The sequence below is a fragment of the Nansenia antarctica genome (assembly GCF_963989245.1).
Source record: "Nansenia antarctica genome assembly, chromosome: 4".
NCBI classification, from domain to species: Eukaryota; Metazoa; Chordata; class Actinopteri; order Argentiniformes; family Microstomatidae; genus Nansenia; species Nansenia antarctica.
In genome coordinates, this window is record NC_137689.1 from 75,132,621 (window position 1) to 75,149,682 (window position 17,062).

The 17,062-nt window shown below is 45.4% G+C and overlaps 1 pseudogene across 1 annotated transcript in view; it reads right to left on the bottom strand.

The window, feature by feature from the left end:
• Positions 1–288: 288 nt before the first annotated feature.
• The window catches only part of LOC308155192 (NACHT, LRR and PYD domains-containing protein 3-like), a 33,643-nt pseudogene continuing 16,869 nt past the window's right edge, over positions 289–17,062 (bottom strand). The window contains exons 10-16 of the transcript XR_013938023.1: positions 16,027–17,062; positions 14,061–14,234; positions 9,092–9,265; positions 3,126–3,299; positions 2,188–2,319; positions 2,059–2,102; positions 289–1,882 (exon numbers count right to left, since the gene is read on the bottom strand). The exon at positions 16,027–17,062 is cut by the window's right edge and continues 743 nt beyond it. The product of XR_013938023.1 is annotated as an NACHT, LRR and PYD domains-containing protein 3-like (transcript). The remainder of the gene's footprint in view (positions 1,883–2,058; positions 2,103–2,187; positions 2,320–3,125; positions 3,300–9,091; positions 9,266–14,060; positions 14,235–16,026) is intronic.

The following is a 17,062-nucleotide window of genomic DNA, read 5'->3' on the forward strand; positions in this document are numbered from 1 at the left end:
TAAACTTGTCCTAGCGGTGTTCAGTCACAACATGACTCAGACGTAGCCAGTCAGACAGCCAGGGACGTGTGTGTGTGTGTGTGTGTGTGTGTGTGTGTGTGTGTGTGTGTGTTGGGGAGGGTAAAGATGACCTGGATGGTTTAGTTTGTTAACATGGTTGTTTGTGACTTAGTGGTTCGCTCTGCTAATGGAAACGGGTTCCTCTGCTTTCTAAAGTATAGAAACAGCTGTTGTGTTGAAAAGTACAGTAGAACTGACCGCCCTAAGTAGTGTACACTCTGTTCAAGTACAGTAGAACTAACCACCCTAAGTAGTGTACACTCTGTTCAAGTACAATAGAACTAACCACCCTAGGTAGTGTACACTCTGTTTGAAGCACTTATCTGTCCTCTCTGCCATATAATACTGTACCAGGAGCTTTGTACAAATAAATCACCTTTATTTTGGAAAGAGATGACGTGTTTACATTTGATCCACTTGATTTGTATTGCATAGAAACACAAGATGTGCAATAGAAACTAAATATGACAGATACAATATGACAGGTACAATATGACAGATACAATATGACAGGTACAATATGACAGATACAATATGACAGGTACAATATGACAGATACAATATGACAGGTACAATATGACAGATACAATATGACAGATACAATATGACAGGTACAATATGACATATAAGCCCTTGCTACCCTCTCACCAGAGGCCTCCTGGGGAGGGGGGGTTCAAATCTGGTGTGTGTGGGACCTTGGGTGTGGATGTGGTGAGCTAATGAACCTCTCTCCATAGAGAATGAATGGGAGTCAGTGGCAGGTGTGCATCAGGTACACACACGCGCACACTTACATTCTCCTAGAGGTCCGGTTTGTGTACGGTCGGATTCGGCTCGACGCGCTGATGTGGATAGAGGTATAGAACTCACACACACACTCACACACACACTCAGGCTATTAGTGTGTGTGTGTGTGTGTGTGTGTGTGTGTGTGTGTGTGTGTGTGTGTGTAATTTAATAAATTAATAAATAATTTTGCCATTTAGCAGACGCTTTTATCCAAAGCGACTTACAATTACGAATTACAGGGACATTCCCCCTGGAGTAACTGAGGGCTAAGTGCCTTTCCCAAGGGCACACTAGTAGTGGTGTGGCTTCAGGCGGGATTTGAACTCACAACCTTCCGATCACAAGTCCAACTCACTATCCACTAGACCACCACTACCCCACTCTATGTGTGTGTGTGTGAGTGTGTGTGTGAGTTCGTTACCTCTATCCACATCAGCGCGTCGAGCCGAATCTGACCGTACCTCTAGCGTACCTCTATCTCAAAGTAAGTGTGTGTGTGTGTGTGTAGGCTTCTCCTCTACTCTGCACAGAGACACAGAGTCCCCCCACGTCCTAAACCCTGGGTAGAGGGGCTCAGTGAAGGTGGTTGTGAGTGTGAACAGGAGGGTCAGTGTGTCAGAGGAGACGCTGTAGAAGGACAGAGTGCCGGCCGGCCAGTCCAGATACACTCCTACTCTGCTGGACCAGGGTGCAGGTAGACGGATTCTAATATCATTGTTCCTGATGATGTAATAAACATCTGAGTACTCCAGGCTCCAGGATTTGTCATTGTGTCCCAGCTCAGAGTCTTCACCCTCTCCTTTCCTGGTGATTCCTTTATAAGCCACTCCTATACCAGCGTACCTACTCCTCTCTACCTCCCAGTAACAGCGGCCAGTCAGACCCTCTCTACACAGCACCTGTGGCTGGTGGTCAAACCTCTCTGGGTGATCAGGATACCGCTGCTCTCCCTCCCATGTCACCTTTCTGTTGTCCTCAGACAGAGAGAGGCGTCTGTGTGCTGTGTTTGGGTCCAGTGTGAGCTCACAGGCATCTGATGAGGAAGACCATTCAAGTTAGTGTTAGTTCACACAAAATATGTCTGGCTGGCTAGCTTTTCATATTTCAGTGAGAGAGTGAATGCTCTAAAAATATACAACAAGTCATGGTATAAGCACTATGCATCTATGCCTATGCATCTGATGTTTCTCCTCAAACATCCAAACTTACGTCTCCTGAGACGACATGTCAATGAGTCACCACTGTGGTCCTCGCTGTAACACAAAAAAGAAACATGACATTTGCATGATGAAGAGGTTACCCAACAAGACAGAGAACCCAACAACCTTCAGTATTTACCTGAGTCTGTCTACTTCAGCAGGATAGAATGGGTCATTGCCTCTCAGGTCCAGGTCTCTCAGGTGGGTGTTTGAGTTGAAGGCGGAGGCCAATGTACCACGGCTCTCCACTGTAAGACCACATCTGCTGAGCCTAGTAAAACATGATCATTGAATAATTGAAATGTTCACTGGTTACTGAAGTTGTGTAAAGTTTCTCTGGTGATGATATCTGTCTGTATGGATCATTTAATCATGTTTGTTCACCTGTGTTAGACAGGTGCCACGTGACCTACTGTTTAATTCATCATCAAGCATTTTGACCATTTATAAAAAGTATCCATAGGAGGGAAGCTGCTATGTTCCATTTCTATGTCCTCTGTCAGGGGATGGGGAGGGTGGAGGCTGGGGGTGGAGGAGGGTGGAGGCTGGGGGTGGTGGAGGCTGGGGGTGGAGGAGGGTGGAGGCTGGGGTGGAGGCTGGGGGTGGTGGAGGCTGGGGGTGGAGGCTGGGGGAGGAGGAGGGTGGAGGCTGGGGTTGGTGGAGGCTGGGGGTGGTGGAGGCTGGGGGTGGTGGAGGGTGGGGTGGTGGAGGCTGGGGGTGGTGGGTGGAGGGTGGAGGCTGGGGGTGGTGGGTGGAGGCTGGGGTTGGTGGAGGGTGGAGGGTGGGGTTGGTGGAGGGTGGAGGCTGGGGGTGGAGGCTGGGGGTGGAGGGTGGAGGATGGGGTTGGTGGAGGGTGGAGGCTGGGGGTGGTGGGTGGAGGCTGGGTTGTATGACCACACAAAAGTTACAACTGATGAATGCTGTGGAGGATAATGGCATTTATCTAAATGTCTTTTAACAATGGATATGTCATTGGAGATTCAATGGAGATTTTGATTTCAAACTTCATTAGATATTCAAAATGTAATATGTGTATTAAAAGTGAAATAGTGTATATTACCCAGTATGTCTACTCACCCCAGTGTCTCCAGTTTGCAGTGTGGACTCTCCAGTCCAGCAGAGAGCAGCTTCACTCCTGAGTCTTGTAGATTGTTGTTACTGAGGTGCAGCTCTCTCAGGTGGGAGGAGTTTGAGCTGAGAGCTGAGGCCAGCGCTTCACAGCATCTCTCTGTGAGGTCACATCCAACCAGCCTGAATAAGAATTCAATAAAATGATGCACTAAGTCCATAACAGTTCAGTGTAGCCTACAGTAATAATTACAATACTGATAAAAGATTGTAATCAGTGAGGTCAGGGTGGAGGGTGGAGGCTGGGGGTGGAGGTAAGTCACAACAGTTGAATGATGTGTTGGAGCATGTGATGGTGTGTTTGGTGGAGGGTGGGTGTGTTTGGTGGAGGGTGGAGGGTGGGTGTGTTTGGTGGAGGGTGGGTGTGGAGGGTGGAGGGTGGGTGTGTTTGGTGGAGGGTGGAGGGTGGGTGTGGAGGGTGGAGGGTGGGTGTGTTTGGTGGAGGGTGGAGGGTGGGTGTGTTTGGTGGAGGGTGGGTGTGTTTGGTGGAGGGTGGGTGTGTTTGGTGGAGGGTGGGTGTGTTTGGTGGAGGGTGGAGGGTGGGTGTGTTTGGTGGAAAGTGGGTGTGTTTGGTGGAGGGTGGGTGTGTTTGGTGGAGGGTGGAGGGTGGGTGTGTTTGGTGGAGGGTGGGTGTGTTTGGTGGAGGGTGGGTGTGTTTGGTGGAGGGTGGAGGGTGGGTGTGTTTGGTGGAGGGTGGGTGTGTTTGGTGGAGGGTGGAGGGTGGGTGTGTTTGGTGGAGGGTGGAGGGTGGGTGTGTTTGGTGGAGGGTGGTGTTCCTTGAACATGTGATGGTGTGTTGGCAGCAGTGTGATCCAGCTGTCCTGTCACCTGACAGACAGCTGCAGCGTTTGACTGAGAGCGCTCCGTCTGAACCAACACCATGCTCCAGGACATGACACGTCAGAATCAAACACAGTTAAAGTTACATGATGGAGGATTCTGCCTCTGGGGGTGCTCTTGAGCTAAAAGGGGTTCTATAAATAGTCTGAAAAAATGACCAGAAATGATCTCATTGGTCAAAAAGGGACACTAGGCAAGAAATGTATTGATATTATATCGTAGAGATTGATAACCATGATAACTTTATTGACCTGTTATGATAATTGAATTGTTATTGACTTGGTACTTTTTTACTGTGCCCTATTGTGTAGTTGTTATTATGTATTAGTATTTCTTCTTGATATTTCACTGTGCTGTTGACAGGTAAGATTTGACCTTACACTCAAAACTCAAGCAAAAGTTTGAGGTAAACAATTAATTTCAATAAAATTCCAGTTCTGTAGTGTATCATTAAGAGTAACGTACTTTTACATTGAAAGAAGACAAAAAGGTTATGACCTACCTCAATGTCTCTCTTAACAGTGGATATGTCCTTGTTTATTACTATGAGTTTATATTCATAACATTTTGATTTGATTGCAAACTTTGTTAGATATTCTAAATGTAATATGTGTATTAAAAGTGAAATAGTGTATATTAGCCAGTATGTCTACTCACCCCAGTGTCTCCAGTTTGCAGTGTGGACTCTCCAGTCCAGCAGAGAGCAGCTTCACTCCTGAGTCTTGTAGATTGTTGTCACTGAGGTGCAGCTCTCTCAGGTGTGAGGAGTTTGAGCTGAGAGCTGAGGCCAGCACTTCACAGCATCTCTCTGTGAGGTCACATCCAACCAGCCTGAATAAGAATTAAATAAAATGATGCAGTAAGTCCATAACAGTTCAGTGTAGCCTACAGTAATAATTACAATACTGATAAAAGATTGTAATCAGTGAGGTCAGGCCTGGACCTTGTTTCTTCTCTTAACAATGTCCTTTACATTGCTTCTCCATATGAGTAGTCAACACTAACATGTGTCACTGGAGGTACGATCGCTGGCTGTCCTCTGGTCACCTGACAGACAGCTGCACCCTCTGACTTAACCCTGTCTGAACTAACGCTACGCTTCAGGAAATGATGTGGTTGGATCAAAAACAGTTAAAGTTACATGATGGAGGACTTTGCCTCTGGGGGTGATCCTGAGCTAAAAGGGAAATAGTCAGGAATATAATATATACATTTACATTTACATTTACATTTTTGGCATTTAGCAGACGCCTTATTCCAAAGCGACTTACAATCAATACATTTGAATCCTAAGCATGTGAATCAGCAGTCCACCATTCGTTGCAGGAAGAGTACTCTAGCTCGGGCCCGGGGCCACTGATAGAAGGAAAAACCTTCTCCCTATTATCGCCTTCTACTAAAACTTTTTTTATTTTTTTATTACTGGAGAAACTGAGAAACAGTAGAAGGGGGGCAATAGAAGTTCTTAGGGACACAGTAGAGGGGAAAGCGGGTGTCTTTAGGAGACGTAGTGGTGAGGGTCAGAAGATGTCTCAGGAGGAGCAGTTAAGATGTAACCTGAAGAGATGGGTCTTCAGTCTACGACGGAAGATGGGTAGTGACTCTGCCGTTCTGACAGCCGTGGGGAGCTCATTCCACCAGCGGGGAGCCAGTGTTGTGAAGAGACGTGATCGGGCAGCCCGACTGCTGTGTGGAGGAGGTGGGGCCAGTCGGCCAGCCGAGGTGGAGGAGCGGAGTGAGCGGGCAGGGGTTTGGGGGGTTACCATTTCCTTCAGGTAGGCAGGGGCTGTCCCTTTAGCAGCCTGGTATGCAAGCACCAGGGTCTTGAATCTGATGCGAGCTGCTATCGGGAGCCAGTGCAGGGTGCGAAGGAGAGGGGTGACATGCGAGTATTTGGGGAGGTTGAATACCAGCCGGGCAGCAGCATTCTGGATGAGCTCTAGCATGCTGGATGAGCTCTAGACACAGAGGTCTAATGGCTGAAGCGGGGAGCCCAGCCAGGAGTACATTGCAGTAATCCAGGCGGGAGATGACCAGTGCCTGGGTCAAGAGTTGCGCTGCCTCTCTGGTAAGGAATGGTCGTATCCTTCTGATGTTGTAGAGGAGGAATCTGCAGGAGCGAGCCGTTGCTGCAATGTTCTCCGCACAGGATAGTCGGTTATCCAGGATCACTCCAAGGTTCTTGGCTGTCAGGGAGGGGGTTACAGTAGAGTTCTCCACTGTGATGGAGAAGTCTTGGAGAGGGCAGGCTTTCCCGGGGATGAAGAGGAGCTCGGTCTTGTTAAGATTGAGCTTGAGATGGTGGTCAGCCATCCAAGTTGAAATGTCAGCGAGACATGCTGAGATACGGGTTGCCACGTGTACATCAGACGGGGGGAAGGACAGGAAGAGTTGAGTGTCGTCTGCGTAGCTGTGGTAGGAGAGCCCATGTGAAGAGATTACCGAGCCAAGAGACTTGGTGTAGAGGGAGAAGAGTAGGGGCCCTAGGACGGAACCCTGGGGAACTCCAGTGGAGAGGGTTCGTGGAGAAGATAGCGATTCTCTCCAGGTCACCTGGTAGGAGCGGCCCGCCAGGTAGGAAGAAAACCAGGAGTGTGCGGTGCCAGAGATGCCCAGGTCTGAGAGGGTGGAGAGAAGGATCTGGTGATTGACTGTGTCGAAGGCAGCAGACAGGTCAAGGAGAATGAGAACAGAGGAGAGGGAGGAAGCTTGGGCAGAGTGGAGGGCTTCCGTGACAGCAAGGAGCGCAGTCTCAGTGGAATGCCCAGCCTTGAAGCCGGATTGGTGGGGGTCTAAGTGATCCATCTTCCGGAGATAGTCAGTCAGTTGTTTAGATGCCGCGCGTTCAAGGGTTTTGGAAGGGAAGGAGAGAAGGGATACCGGTCTGTAATTGTGGACAGATGATGGGTCAAGGGTATGTTTCTTGAGGAGAGGCTTGACTCTGGCTATTTTGAAGGCCGCTGGGACAGATCCAGTGGATAGGGAGGAGTTGATTAGGGTGGTAAGGTAGGGAAGGATGTCGGCGGAAATGGATTGGAGAAGGGGGGAGGGGATGGGGTCAAGAGGGCATGTGGTTGCCCGCTTTGATGTGATAAGTGTGAGAATCTCATCGGGGGAGAGGGGGGAAAAAGATGACAATCCAGAGACCGAGTGTCGAGGAGAGAGTTTGGAAGGGGTGTTAGCATTGTTAGTGGGAGGAGGGAGAGGTGGGGGGGGAAAGGTGCTGCTGATGTCGTCCACCTTTTTTTCAAAGTAGGTGACAAAGTCATCGGCGGACAGGGTGGAAGGAGGAGGGGGAGGAGGTGGATTAAGGAGTGAAGAGAAAGTGGAGAACAGTTTTCTAGGATTAGAGGCAGAAGAATGTATTTTTGAGTGATAGTAGGATGTTTTAGCAGCTGATGCCGAGGAGACGTAGTTGGCAAGGAGAGAGTGATAGAGGTTAAGGTCATCAGAAAGGCCAGTTTTTCTCCATTTCCTCTCAGCTGCTCTGAGCTCTAGTCTACAAGCATGTAGCGTTTCAGAGAGCCAGGGAGCTCGAGGAGAGGATCGAGCTGGCTTCAAGGTTAGTGGACAGAGGGTGTCGAATGATGAGGTGAGAGCGGACAGGAGGGTTGAGGATGCCGCATCAGTGGATAGAAGGGAGAAGGATTCGACAGAGGGTAGGGAGGATAGGACAGAAGAAGAGAGGGTGATGGGGGACAGGGTACGTAGGTTACGACGAGAGGGTCTTAAGTGGTTGGAGGCTGAGAGGGAAGAGGAAGTTTTGAGGGGAAGGGAGAAGGATATAAAGTGGTGATCAAAAACTGGAAGAGGGGTTGGAAGTGTGGGAAGATCTGGTGAAGACAAGGTCGAGCTGATTGCCTGCCTTATGAGTCGGAGGAGAGGGGGACAGGGTAAGGCCGAAGGAGAGGAGAAGGTCAAGTACTCCAGATGAGAGAAGCTTCTCAGATTGGAAATTGAAGTCACCTAATAGTACGAGCGGAGTGCCATCATCAGGGAAGGAGCTGAGAAGGCCATCCATCTCGCCTAGGAAGTCACCAAGCTGGCCTGGGGGGCGATAGATGACGACAATGTGGAGTTTGACCGGGGAGGAGACAAAAGCAGCATGAAATTCAAAGGAGGATGTAGACAAGTGTGCCAGGGGAAGGACAGTATGTGACCACTTGGGCGAGATGAGGAGTCCTGTGCCTCCCCCTCGACCAGAGGGTCTAGGGGAATGAGAAAAGGAGTAGGCACCAGAGAGGGCTGCTGGTGTAGCTGTGTTTTCTGATGTGATCCAGGTCTCAGTGAGAGCAAGGAAATTGAGGGCCATAAGAGATGCATAAGCTGAGATAGCCTCAGCTTTCCGGACCGCCGACTGGCAGTTCCAGAGACCGCCTGCGGCGATAAAGTCATGGTCAGTAGAAAAAGGTGGGTAGATGAGATTGGAAGGTTTGCGAGGGGGGATGTAGCATCTAGGTGTCCTCCTGAGTATATATAATTATATATATATAATAATGCCCAGAAATGACCTCATTGGTCAGAAAGAGACAGATATTGTTTGTTTTATTGTTTGTTTTACGGAGACAAGAAATGTATTATTATTATAATGATTACTTTATTAACTTGTTATGATAATTTAATTGTTATTGACTTGGTACTTTTACTGTGCCCTACTGCCTATTGTGTAGTTGTTATTATTTATTAGTATTTCTTCTCCTTGATATTTCACTGTGCTGTTGAGAGGTTGAGAGGTTGACAGGTTGAGAGGTTGAGAGGTTGACAGGTAGCTCGTAGCAGCATTTCATTTGACCATACACACAACACTCAAGCAAAAGTTTGAGGTAAAGAATTAATTTCAATAAAATTCAAGTTCTGTAATGTATCATTAAGAGTAACCTACTTTTACATTGAAAGAAGAAAAATGATTGCAAAAATGAATATGGTTGTGCATCTGGATATTTCATTGTTTATTTATATGAGTTTATACTCATACGATTGTGTTTATATTTTGATTGCAAACTTTGCTAGATATTCTAAATGTAATATGTGTATTAAAAGTGAAATAGTGTATATTAGCCAGTATGTCTACTCACCTCAGTGTCTCCAGTTTGCAGTGTGGACTCTCCAGTCCAGCAGAGAGCAGCTTCACCCCCCTGTCATGTAGATTGTTGTCACTGAGGTCCAGCTCTCTCAGGTGGGAGGAGTTTGAGTTGAGAGCTGAGGCCAGCGCTTCACAGCATCTGTCTGTGAAGCCACAACTCCTCAGCCTGAATAAGAATTCAATAAAATGATGCAGTAAGTCCATAACAGTTCAGTGTAGCCTACAGTAATAATTACAATCCTGATAAAAGATTGTAATCAGTGAGGTCAGGCCTGGACCTTGTTTCTTCTGTTAACAATGTCCTTTACATTGCTTCTCCATATGAGTAGTCAACACTAACATGTGTCACTAGAGGTACGATCGCTGGCTGTCCTCTGGTCACCTGACAGACAGCTGCACCCTCTGACTTAACCCCGTCTGAACTAACGCTACGCTTCAGGAAATGATGTGGTTGGATCAAAAACAGTTAAAGTTACATGATGGAGGACTTTGCCTCTGGGGGTGATCCTGAGCTAAAAGGGAAATAGTCAGGAATATAATTATATATATAATAATGCCCAGAAATGATCTCGTTGGTCATAAAGAGACACCTAAAACTAAATATTGTTTGTTTTACGGAGACAAGAAATGTATTATTATTATAATGATTACTTAATTTACTTGTTATGATAATTGAATTGTTATTGACGTGGTACTTTTACTGTGCCCTACTGCCTATTGTGTAGTTGTTATTATTTATTTGTACTTCTTCTCCTTGATATTTCACTGTGCTGTTGAGAGGTTGACAGGTTGAGAGGTTGACAGGTTGACAGGTAGCTCGTAGCAAGCATTTCATTTGACCATACACACAACACTCAAGCAAAAGTTTGAGGTAAAGAATTAATTTCAATAAAATTCAAGTTCTGTAAGGTATCATTAAGAGTAACCTACTTTTACATTGAAAGAAGACAAATGATTGCAAAAATGAATATGGTTGTGCATATGGATATTTCATTGTTTATTTATATGAGTTTATACTCTGTGACGCCTCCCACTCTGCCTCCCTATTGGCTGTTGCTGGTTCCTGTGGGAGTCTTGGCAGAGTGGGTAGGTCGTCAGGCTAAATAGGGTCACCTGGGTTTGGGGAGCTGAGGATATATATATTGTGGGTGTGTCCAGCTCACTCTCTCTTCCTTTCTTTTGCTTTGGTTCAGTTAGGGTTGTGGTAAGGTCTCATGGTACCAAGTTTTGGGGCCTTAGTTTTACACTACGTACATCCATACACCCTCTACACATACAACATACATTCTCAGGGCTTAAAGTGGGAAATAATCCTGTGCCTGAAACTTTTTCTTGGGGAGGGGGGGTCACAGTTTGAGATATTGGGAGAGCGGGTACAGAAGACAGCTTCTTGTCTCAATGTTTAAATGCATTAATACTATTTAATAGTCAATACAACATATATGTCTAGGGATGCACGATATGCATTTTTTTCCAACTGATACCGATACCGATGTTTACCCGCTTCTCGTGGCCGATAACCGATATGAGAACAGATATAATTTCACAGTTGATAACCTGTAGGTCATGCACACCTGAAGGTAAGAAAGGCTATGTAGTGAGCAAAGATTGATGATTTAATATTCCATAGTGATCTCACCAAATCTCACTATTGTTAACACAACAAAGAGAACACTTCTGACTCTTCAAATGTTCATTTATTATTTCCTCTAACAAACAGAATCTGTTATAGACAGTGCACATAAATGCTTTTTTTAGAGTGTCAAAAATAAAGTGCATCTTGTCTATCCCTGTAAATTGAAAATGCATAAATAAAATATCAAAAATAAATAAATAAAGTGCATCAGTCAATACAAAAATAACGGATGAGGTAGGTTGTGATAAAGCCCATCAAATGTTTTGCATAAGAATTCAAAATAAATTGCACTGACATGGGAAAACAAAAAGTGCATGTTTTCCTTGTAAACAACAAATCTCACTATAACAATACAGAGTGCATGTTTTCCTTGTAAACAACAAATCTCACTATAACAACACAGAATAAAATATATACATGTCTTTAAAAGAACAAACTGATTACTTAAGCCACTATCACTTATAATCTCCTTCTTTTTGGGTCATAAACAAAGCCCTGCAATTTCTCAGAGACACTCCTTTTCAAGGCATTAAGTGTTCCAGGGGAGACAGAGGACGCTTTGAGTGGTGCAGTGGAGGCAGTGGGTGGTGCAGTGGAGGCAGTGGGTGGTGCAGTGGAGGGTTTGAGTGCTTTGGGTGGTCCAGTGAAGGCTTTAGGTGGTGCAGTGGAGGATTTTAGTGCTTTGGGTGGTCCAAAGAAAGCTTTAGGTGGTGCAGTGGAGGATTTGAGTGCTTTGGGTGGTCCAGTGAAGGCTTTGGGCTTTTCTATATCATAATAGATGTCATTGCAGAATCCTTCCACCTCAGAGGTAAATGGGCTCATCATGGCCTTGGCGGCATTGTTCACCATGTGAACTGTATCTCCACATATGTCGAGCAGGTTAGGGTTCTCCTTCCTTGCTTGTGTCTCCAGTCCAGTCTTCTTTCCTCTCATCGAGAGGGTGGACTCCTACAGGTACCTGGGAGTACAAATTAATAACAAACTGGACTGGACTGACAACACCGAGGCTCTTCTCAGGAAAGGGCAGAGCAGACTGTTTTTCCTGAGAAGGCTGAGGTCTTTCGGTGTCTGCAACAAGCTGCTGCAAATGTTTTATCAGTCGGTGGTTGCCAGCGTTCTGTTCTTCGCCGTGGCCTGCTGGGGTGGAAACATCTGTGCCAGGGATGCTGCGAAGCTAAACAAACTGGTGAAGAAGGCCAGCTCTGTGGTGGGGACCGGGCTGGACAGCCTAGAGGTGGTGGCAGAACAGAGGATGGGGAAAAAACTGGCGGCCATGCTGGCCAATCCCTCCCACCCGATGTACTGCGAGCTGGCAGGGATGAGGAGCAAGTTCAGCCACAGATTTGTTCTCCCCCGTCAAAGTACAAAAAGATTTGGACAGTCCTTTATTCCAGCTGCACTCCGACTCTACAACCAGGCCCTGCAGGGTGGGGGAGACCTGGAGATGGAACTTTTGGAACTTTTTACTTATTGAGCCTGCACTGTTTTATGTATTTTATTGAATGTTTTTCTGTTTTCTGTACTGAATGTTTTCTGCCCTAACTGAGCTGTTTGACAACAAAATTTCCCCATTGGGGACAATAAAGGTTTTCAATTCAATTCAATTCATCACTGCACAGTTGTCAAGCAGAATACTGATGACAAGTGACAAGTCAAGACCATTGGACTCCAGGATATCTTTGAGCTCCTGCATGAGGGCTGAGGAGTTGGCGATGTTTAGTTTCCTGCTGGCTAGGTGTTGTGTCGTTACCTTGCCCAGATCATCATCAAAAAAACGAACAAGGACATTGAGGATTTTGTCCATGTTGAGATTTGTAGCTTCGTCGATATTCATCGAAAATGTAGCTTTTTTTAGCTTTTCACATAGCCGTTTTTTAAATTCCGGGGCAAGGCCATGTGTGTTTAAATAGCTGGCGTGCTGGTTGGAAATGGACAGCTTTGACAGTGCATTTTTATCTTGTGATAGCGTCTTACACAAATCGACGAGTGGCTGAGCCACTGTAAAAGACAGATCATGTTCGTCTATAAACGCACACACTCGGATCTTTTGCTCGCAAACACGGTCGGTCATTGAAGATAAAATGGTACCTGTAGCCGTCGCTCCCGGCAAGGTTGTTGTGTGAGCGAGTGCTCGAACCGATCAGATTAAAAGACCCGAACTACCCACTGTACATACTTTGTGTTTTGTCCCCCGCCCCCACCTGTGGTGTATGTCCCCACCTGTCCTACCCGCTGTACATACCTTATGCTTTGTTGTATTGTTCTTCCCATGATGGATGTATGTTTATCTTGTAGATAGTACTAGTTATTTGTCTGTATTATCTTGTAGATAGTACAAGTTTTTTTTTGTCTGTCTTACTTGTAACGATGAATTGAGAATCAAGGACCCCAATTGAAATAAGCCAGTGGCTTTCTTGGGTTTTTATCCTGTTAGTTGACCTTGTATGTAATATGTACTTTCATGTACCTACTTCTGCAAATCTTCTAATAAAGTTTTCAATCAATCAATCAATGCTTGGTGACCGGGATCTGAGGCGTGTCAAGCGATCACCTTCTTCCCACTACTGCCGTAGAGGGGTCTCTTCGAGCACGGCGTACAGAAACAAGCACCCGGCTCCCTCAGTTTGAGGCACCACGTCCCATAAGGCTTCCCGTCACCACTACTCTCCTCTATCCATGCCCAGCGCCATTTATTTTTTACTCCTTCGTTCTAATATAGCTGTGTCTTCGCCAGTTTTGAGAAACTTTGCTTCCATTTTAATAGACAAAAGTTAGCGAGACAGCGGGCTGCTAAAAGCGAACGTCTCTACAAGCTCACAATACACTCAAACTTCTTAAGGCCCGCCCCCACTACTCTGCCTCCGATTGGCTAGAAGTCGTTGGTTGGCTTGAGCAATACCATTGGTAGGCGGAACTGTCTCTTTGCTGAAGACGACTCTTTAAATTACGATGTAAACCAATAGCGTGTGATATATATATATATATATTTTTTTTTTATTATTTATTCCCCCACGCCGGAAATCCGGCACTGTGCCGGAGTACTTTAAGCCCTGCATTCTACACCCATTCACTCATGGCACACACCATTGACTCTTATCCATATTCATATACATGTTATTGAGTTTATTTTGCTTATTTACTTAAATCAAACTTAAGTTGTATCATTTAAACACATGTGTGGACTCCCTTATTTGCCAATACCTTCGGGTGTGTGAAAACTCATAAGATTGTGTTTTTATTTTGATTGCAAACTTTGTTTGATATTCTAAATGTAATATGTGGATTAAAAGTGAAATAGTGTATATTAGCCAGTATGTCTACTCACGTCAGTGTCTCCAGTTTGCAGTGTGGACTCTCCAGTCCAGCAGAGAGCAGCTTCACTCCTGAGACTTGTAGATCGTTGTGACTGAGGTGCAGCTCTCTCAGGTGGGAGGTGTTTGAGCTGAGAGCTGAGGCCAGCGCTTCACAGCATCTCTTTGTGAGGTTACATCTCTCCAGCCTTCATAGAAAAATATAACAGTAATACAAAACATGTAACAGTAAGACATCTGTGGTAATGGTACGATGGTTCTATGTGTTCTGTTCTATGGACTTAAAACAGCTAAACTGAGCTGAAGGGAAGAGCACGGCTAGCTGGTGGTGGGAATGTGCTGTGAATGTGATGATGTTATGTTGTTAATATAACAGTTTAATCTGGTGGTTATGCTGTGAATGTGATGATGTTATGTTGTTAATATAACAGTTTAATCTGGTGGTTATGCTGTGAATGTGATGATGTTGTTAATATACCAGTTTAATCTGGTGGTTATGCTGTGAATGTGATGATGTTATGTTGTTAATATACCAGTTTAATCTGGTGGTTATGCTGTGAATGTGATGATGTTATGTTGTTAATATAACAGTTTAATCTGGTCGTTATGCTGTGAATGTGATGATGTTATGTTGTTAATATAACAGTTTAATCTGGTCGTTATTCTGTAAACTGGCTGTTTACATAGCGGTAGGCCTCTTTGATTAGTGTGTTGGATGACAGGGCGTATTTTCACTGAGAGATGCAGGGCCGTATTTTGCTGATATTGATGCTGAATCTGATTCTTATTGACTGTGCTGTAAACTGGCCAGTCTGCCAATTGTTTAGTTTAGTTTTTATTTGGCATTGGGCACATTTAGGTTATATTTTGTTAATACCTGTGGTATTCCAGTTTACTGGTAATCTGATCGTTATTACGATAACTTAACTGTGAAGTTAATGTATTTGCTTTGTGCAATGGTTTACAATAAAAGTCAGGAAATGAAGGATTATGTCCATGAGGGTTTAATTTTAAGAAATAAAGGCCTCCCTCTAATATAAGCCTGCCTCCAACAAAGGCCTGGTGCTCTCTGCGGCTCAGTAAATAAAGGCGCCAATATTAGAGGATTTACGGTAACTACATTCTGGCTTTGTGTGAGTTTTTCATATGACAGGGTGTGTGTTGGTCATGTTTTTCATATGACAGGGTGTGTGTTGGTCATGTTTTTCATATGACAGGGTGTGTGTTGGTCATGTTTTTCATATGACAGGGTGTGTGTTGGTCATGTTTTTCATATGACAGGGTGTGCGTTGGTCATGTTTTTCATATGACAGGGTGTGTGTTGGTCATGTTTTTCATATGACAGGGTGTGTGTTGTCATGTTTTTCATATGACAGGGTGTGTGTTGGTCATGTTTTTCATTTGACAGGGTGTGTGTTGGTCATGTTTTTCATATGACAGGGTGTGTGTTGGTCATGTTTTTCATATGACAGGGTGTGTGTTGGTCATGTTTTTCATATGTCAGGGTGTGTGTTGGTCATGTTTTTCATATGACAGGGTGTGTGTTGGTCATGTTTTTCATATGACAGGGTGTGCGTTGGTCATGTTTTTCATATGACAGGGTGTGTGTTGGTCATGTTTTTCACCCAGGAATGTGATGTTGATAAACTCTGTCCCCCGTTGACCTCTGTACAGTTTAGCAGTTTTAGTGTCTGATAAGTTATGATGACTCCCACTGGTAGAGAACTCTATAAGTTGTTGTCTGAATGCCAGATTCTTTCATATGCGTGAGGGTGACAGGCAAACAGACAGGAGTCATTTGGGGATTGGGGACCTTTTCTGTCAAACCGCCGCATATTCATGTTGGATCGTTAATTGGAGAATTAGCTTTTCATTCGTCTTTTCTAAGGTTATAGAAACTTATTTTAATTGTTAGTAAACACAACGCAGAGTCAACAGAGACATTCATAAACAATAAAAGCCAACAATTGAGATACTCACTTGGCTGTTCGTGAGACTCTGAACACTGGTAGTAGCCCGAGGAGACACTCCTCTGATCTGGAGTAACGGCTGAGGTCAAATACATCCAAGTTGCCTTTACCAGTCAGCAACACAAAGGACAGAGCTGACCACTGTGCAGGTGAGAGATTGGCCCCTGGGAGATCATCTGACTCCTCATCTGACCTCAGGTACTGTTGGACCTCCTTCTCTAGAGAATCGTCATTCAGCTCATTCAGACAGTGGAACAGGTTGATGCATCTCTCTGAAGAGGGATTCTCACGGATCTTCTTCTTGATGTACTTGACTGTTGCCTTATTGGTCTGTGAGCTGCTTCCTGTTGGTGTCAGAAGGCCTCGTAGGAGATTCTGATTGGACTCCAGTGAGAGGCCCAGGAGGAAGCGGAGGAACAGGTCCAGGTGTCCATTCTCACTCTGCAAGGCCTTGTCTACTGCGCTCTTGTAGAGGCTGATGGCTGCTGTCTCTCTGATTGTGGGTGGTGTGTTCATAAGATTGGTATTGCTGTCATTGAATGTGAGGAACACATACAGAGCAGCGAGAAACTCCTGAACACTCAGATGCACGAAGCAGTACACTTTCCCTTGGTGCAGTCCACTCTCCTCCCTAAAGATCTGTGTGCACACTCCTGAGTACTCTGCTTCTCCGACGTCAATGCCACACTCTTTTAGTTCCTCCTCGTAGAAGATCAGATGTCCATTTCCAGCTGTTTGAAGGCCAGTTTTCCCAGTGACAGAATGATCTTTTTGTCCCAGTGTGAATCTCTGTCATGGTCTCCAAGATACTTCACATTCCTCTGTACGGTCTGAAACACCAGGAAGTGTGTGTACATCTGTGTCAGAGTATTGGGCATCTCTCTTCTCTCTGCTTCACCCAACAGTCTCTCCAGAGTAGTGGCTGAGACCCAACAGAACACTGGTATGTGGCACATGATGTGGAGACTCCTTGATCCCTCAACATGTTCGATGATTCTGTTGGCCATGTTCTCGTCACTGATTCTCTTCCTGAAGTACTCCTCCTT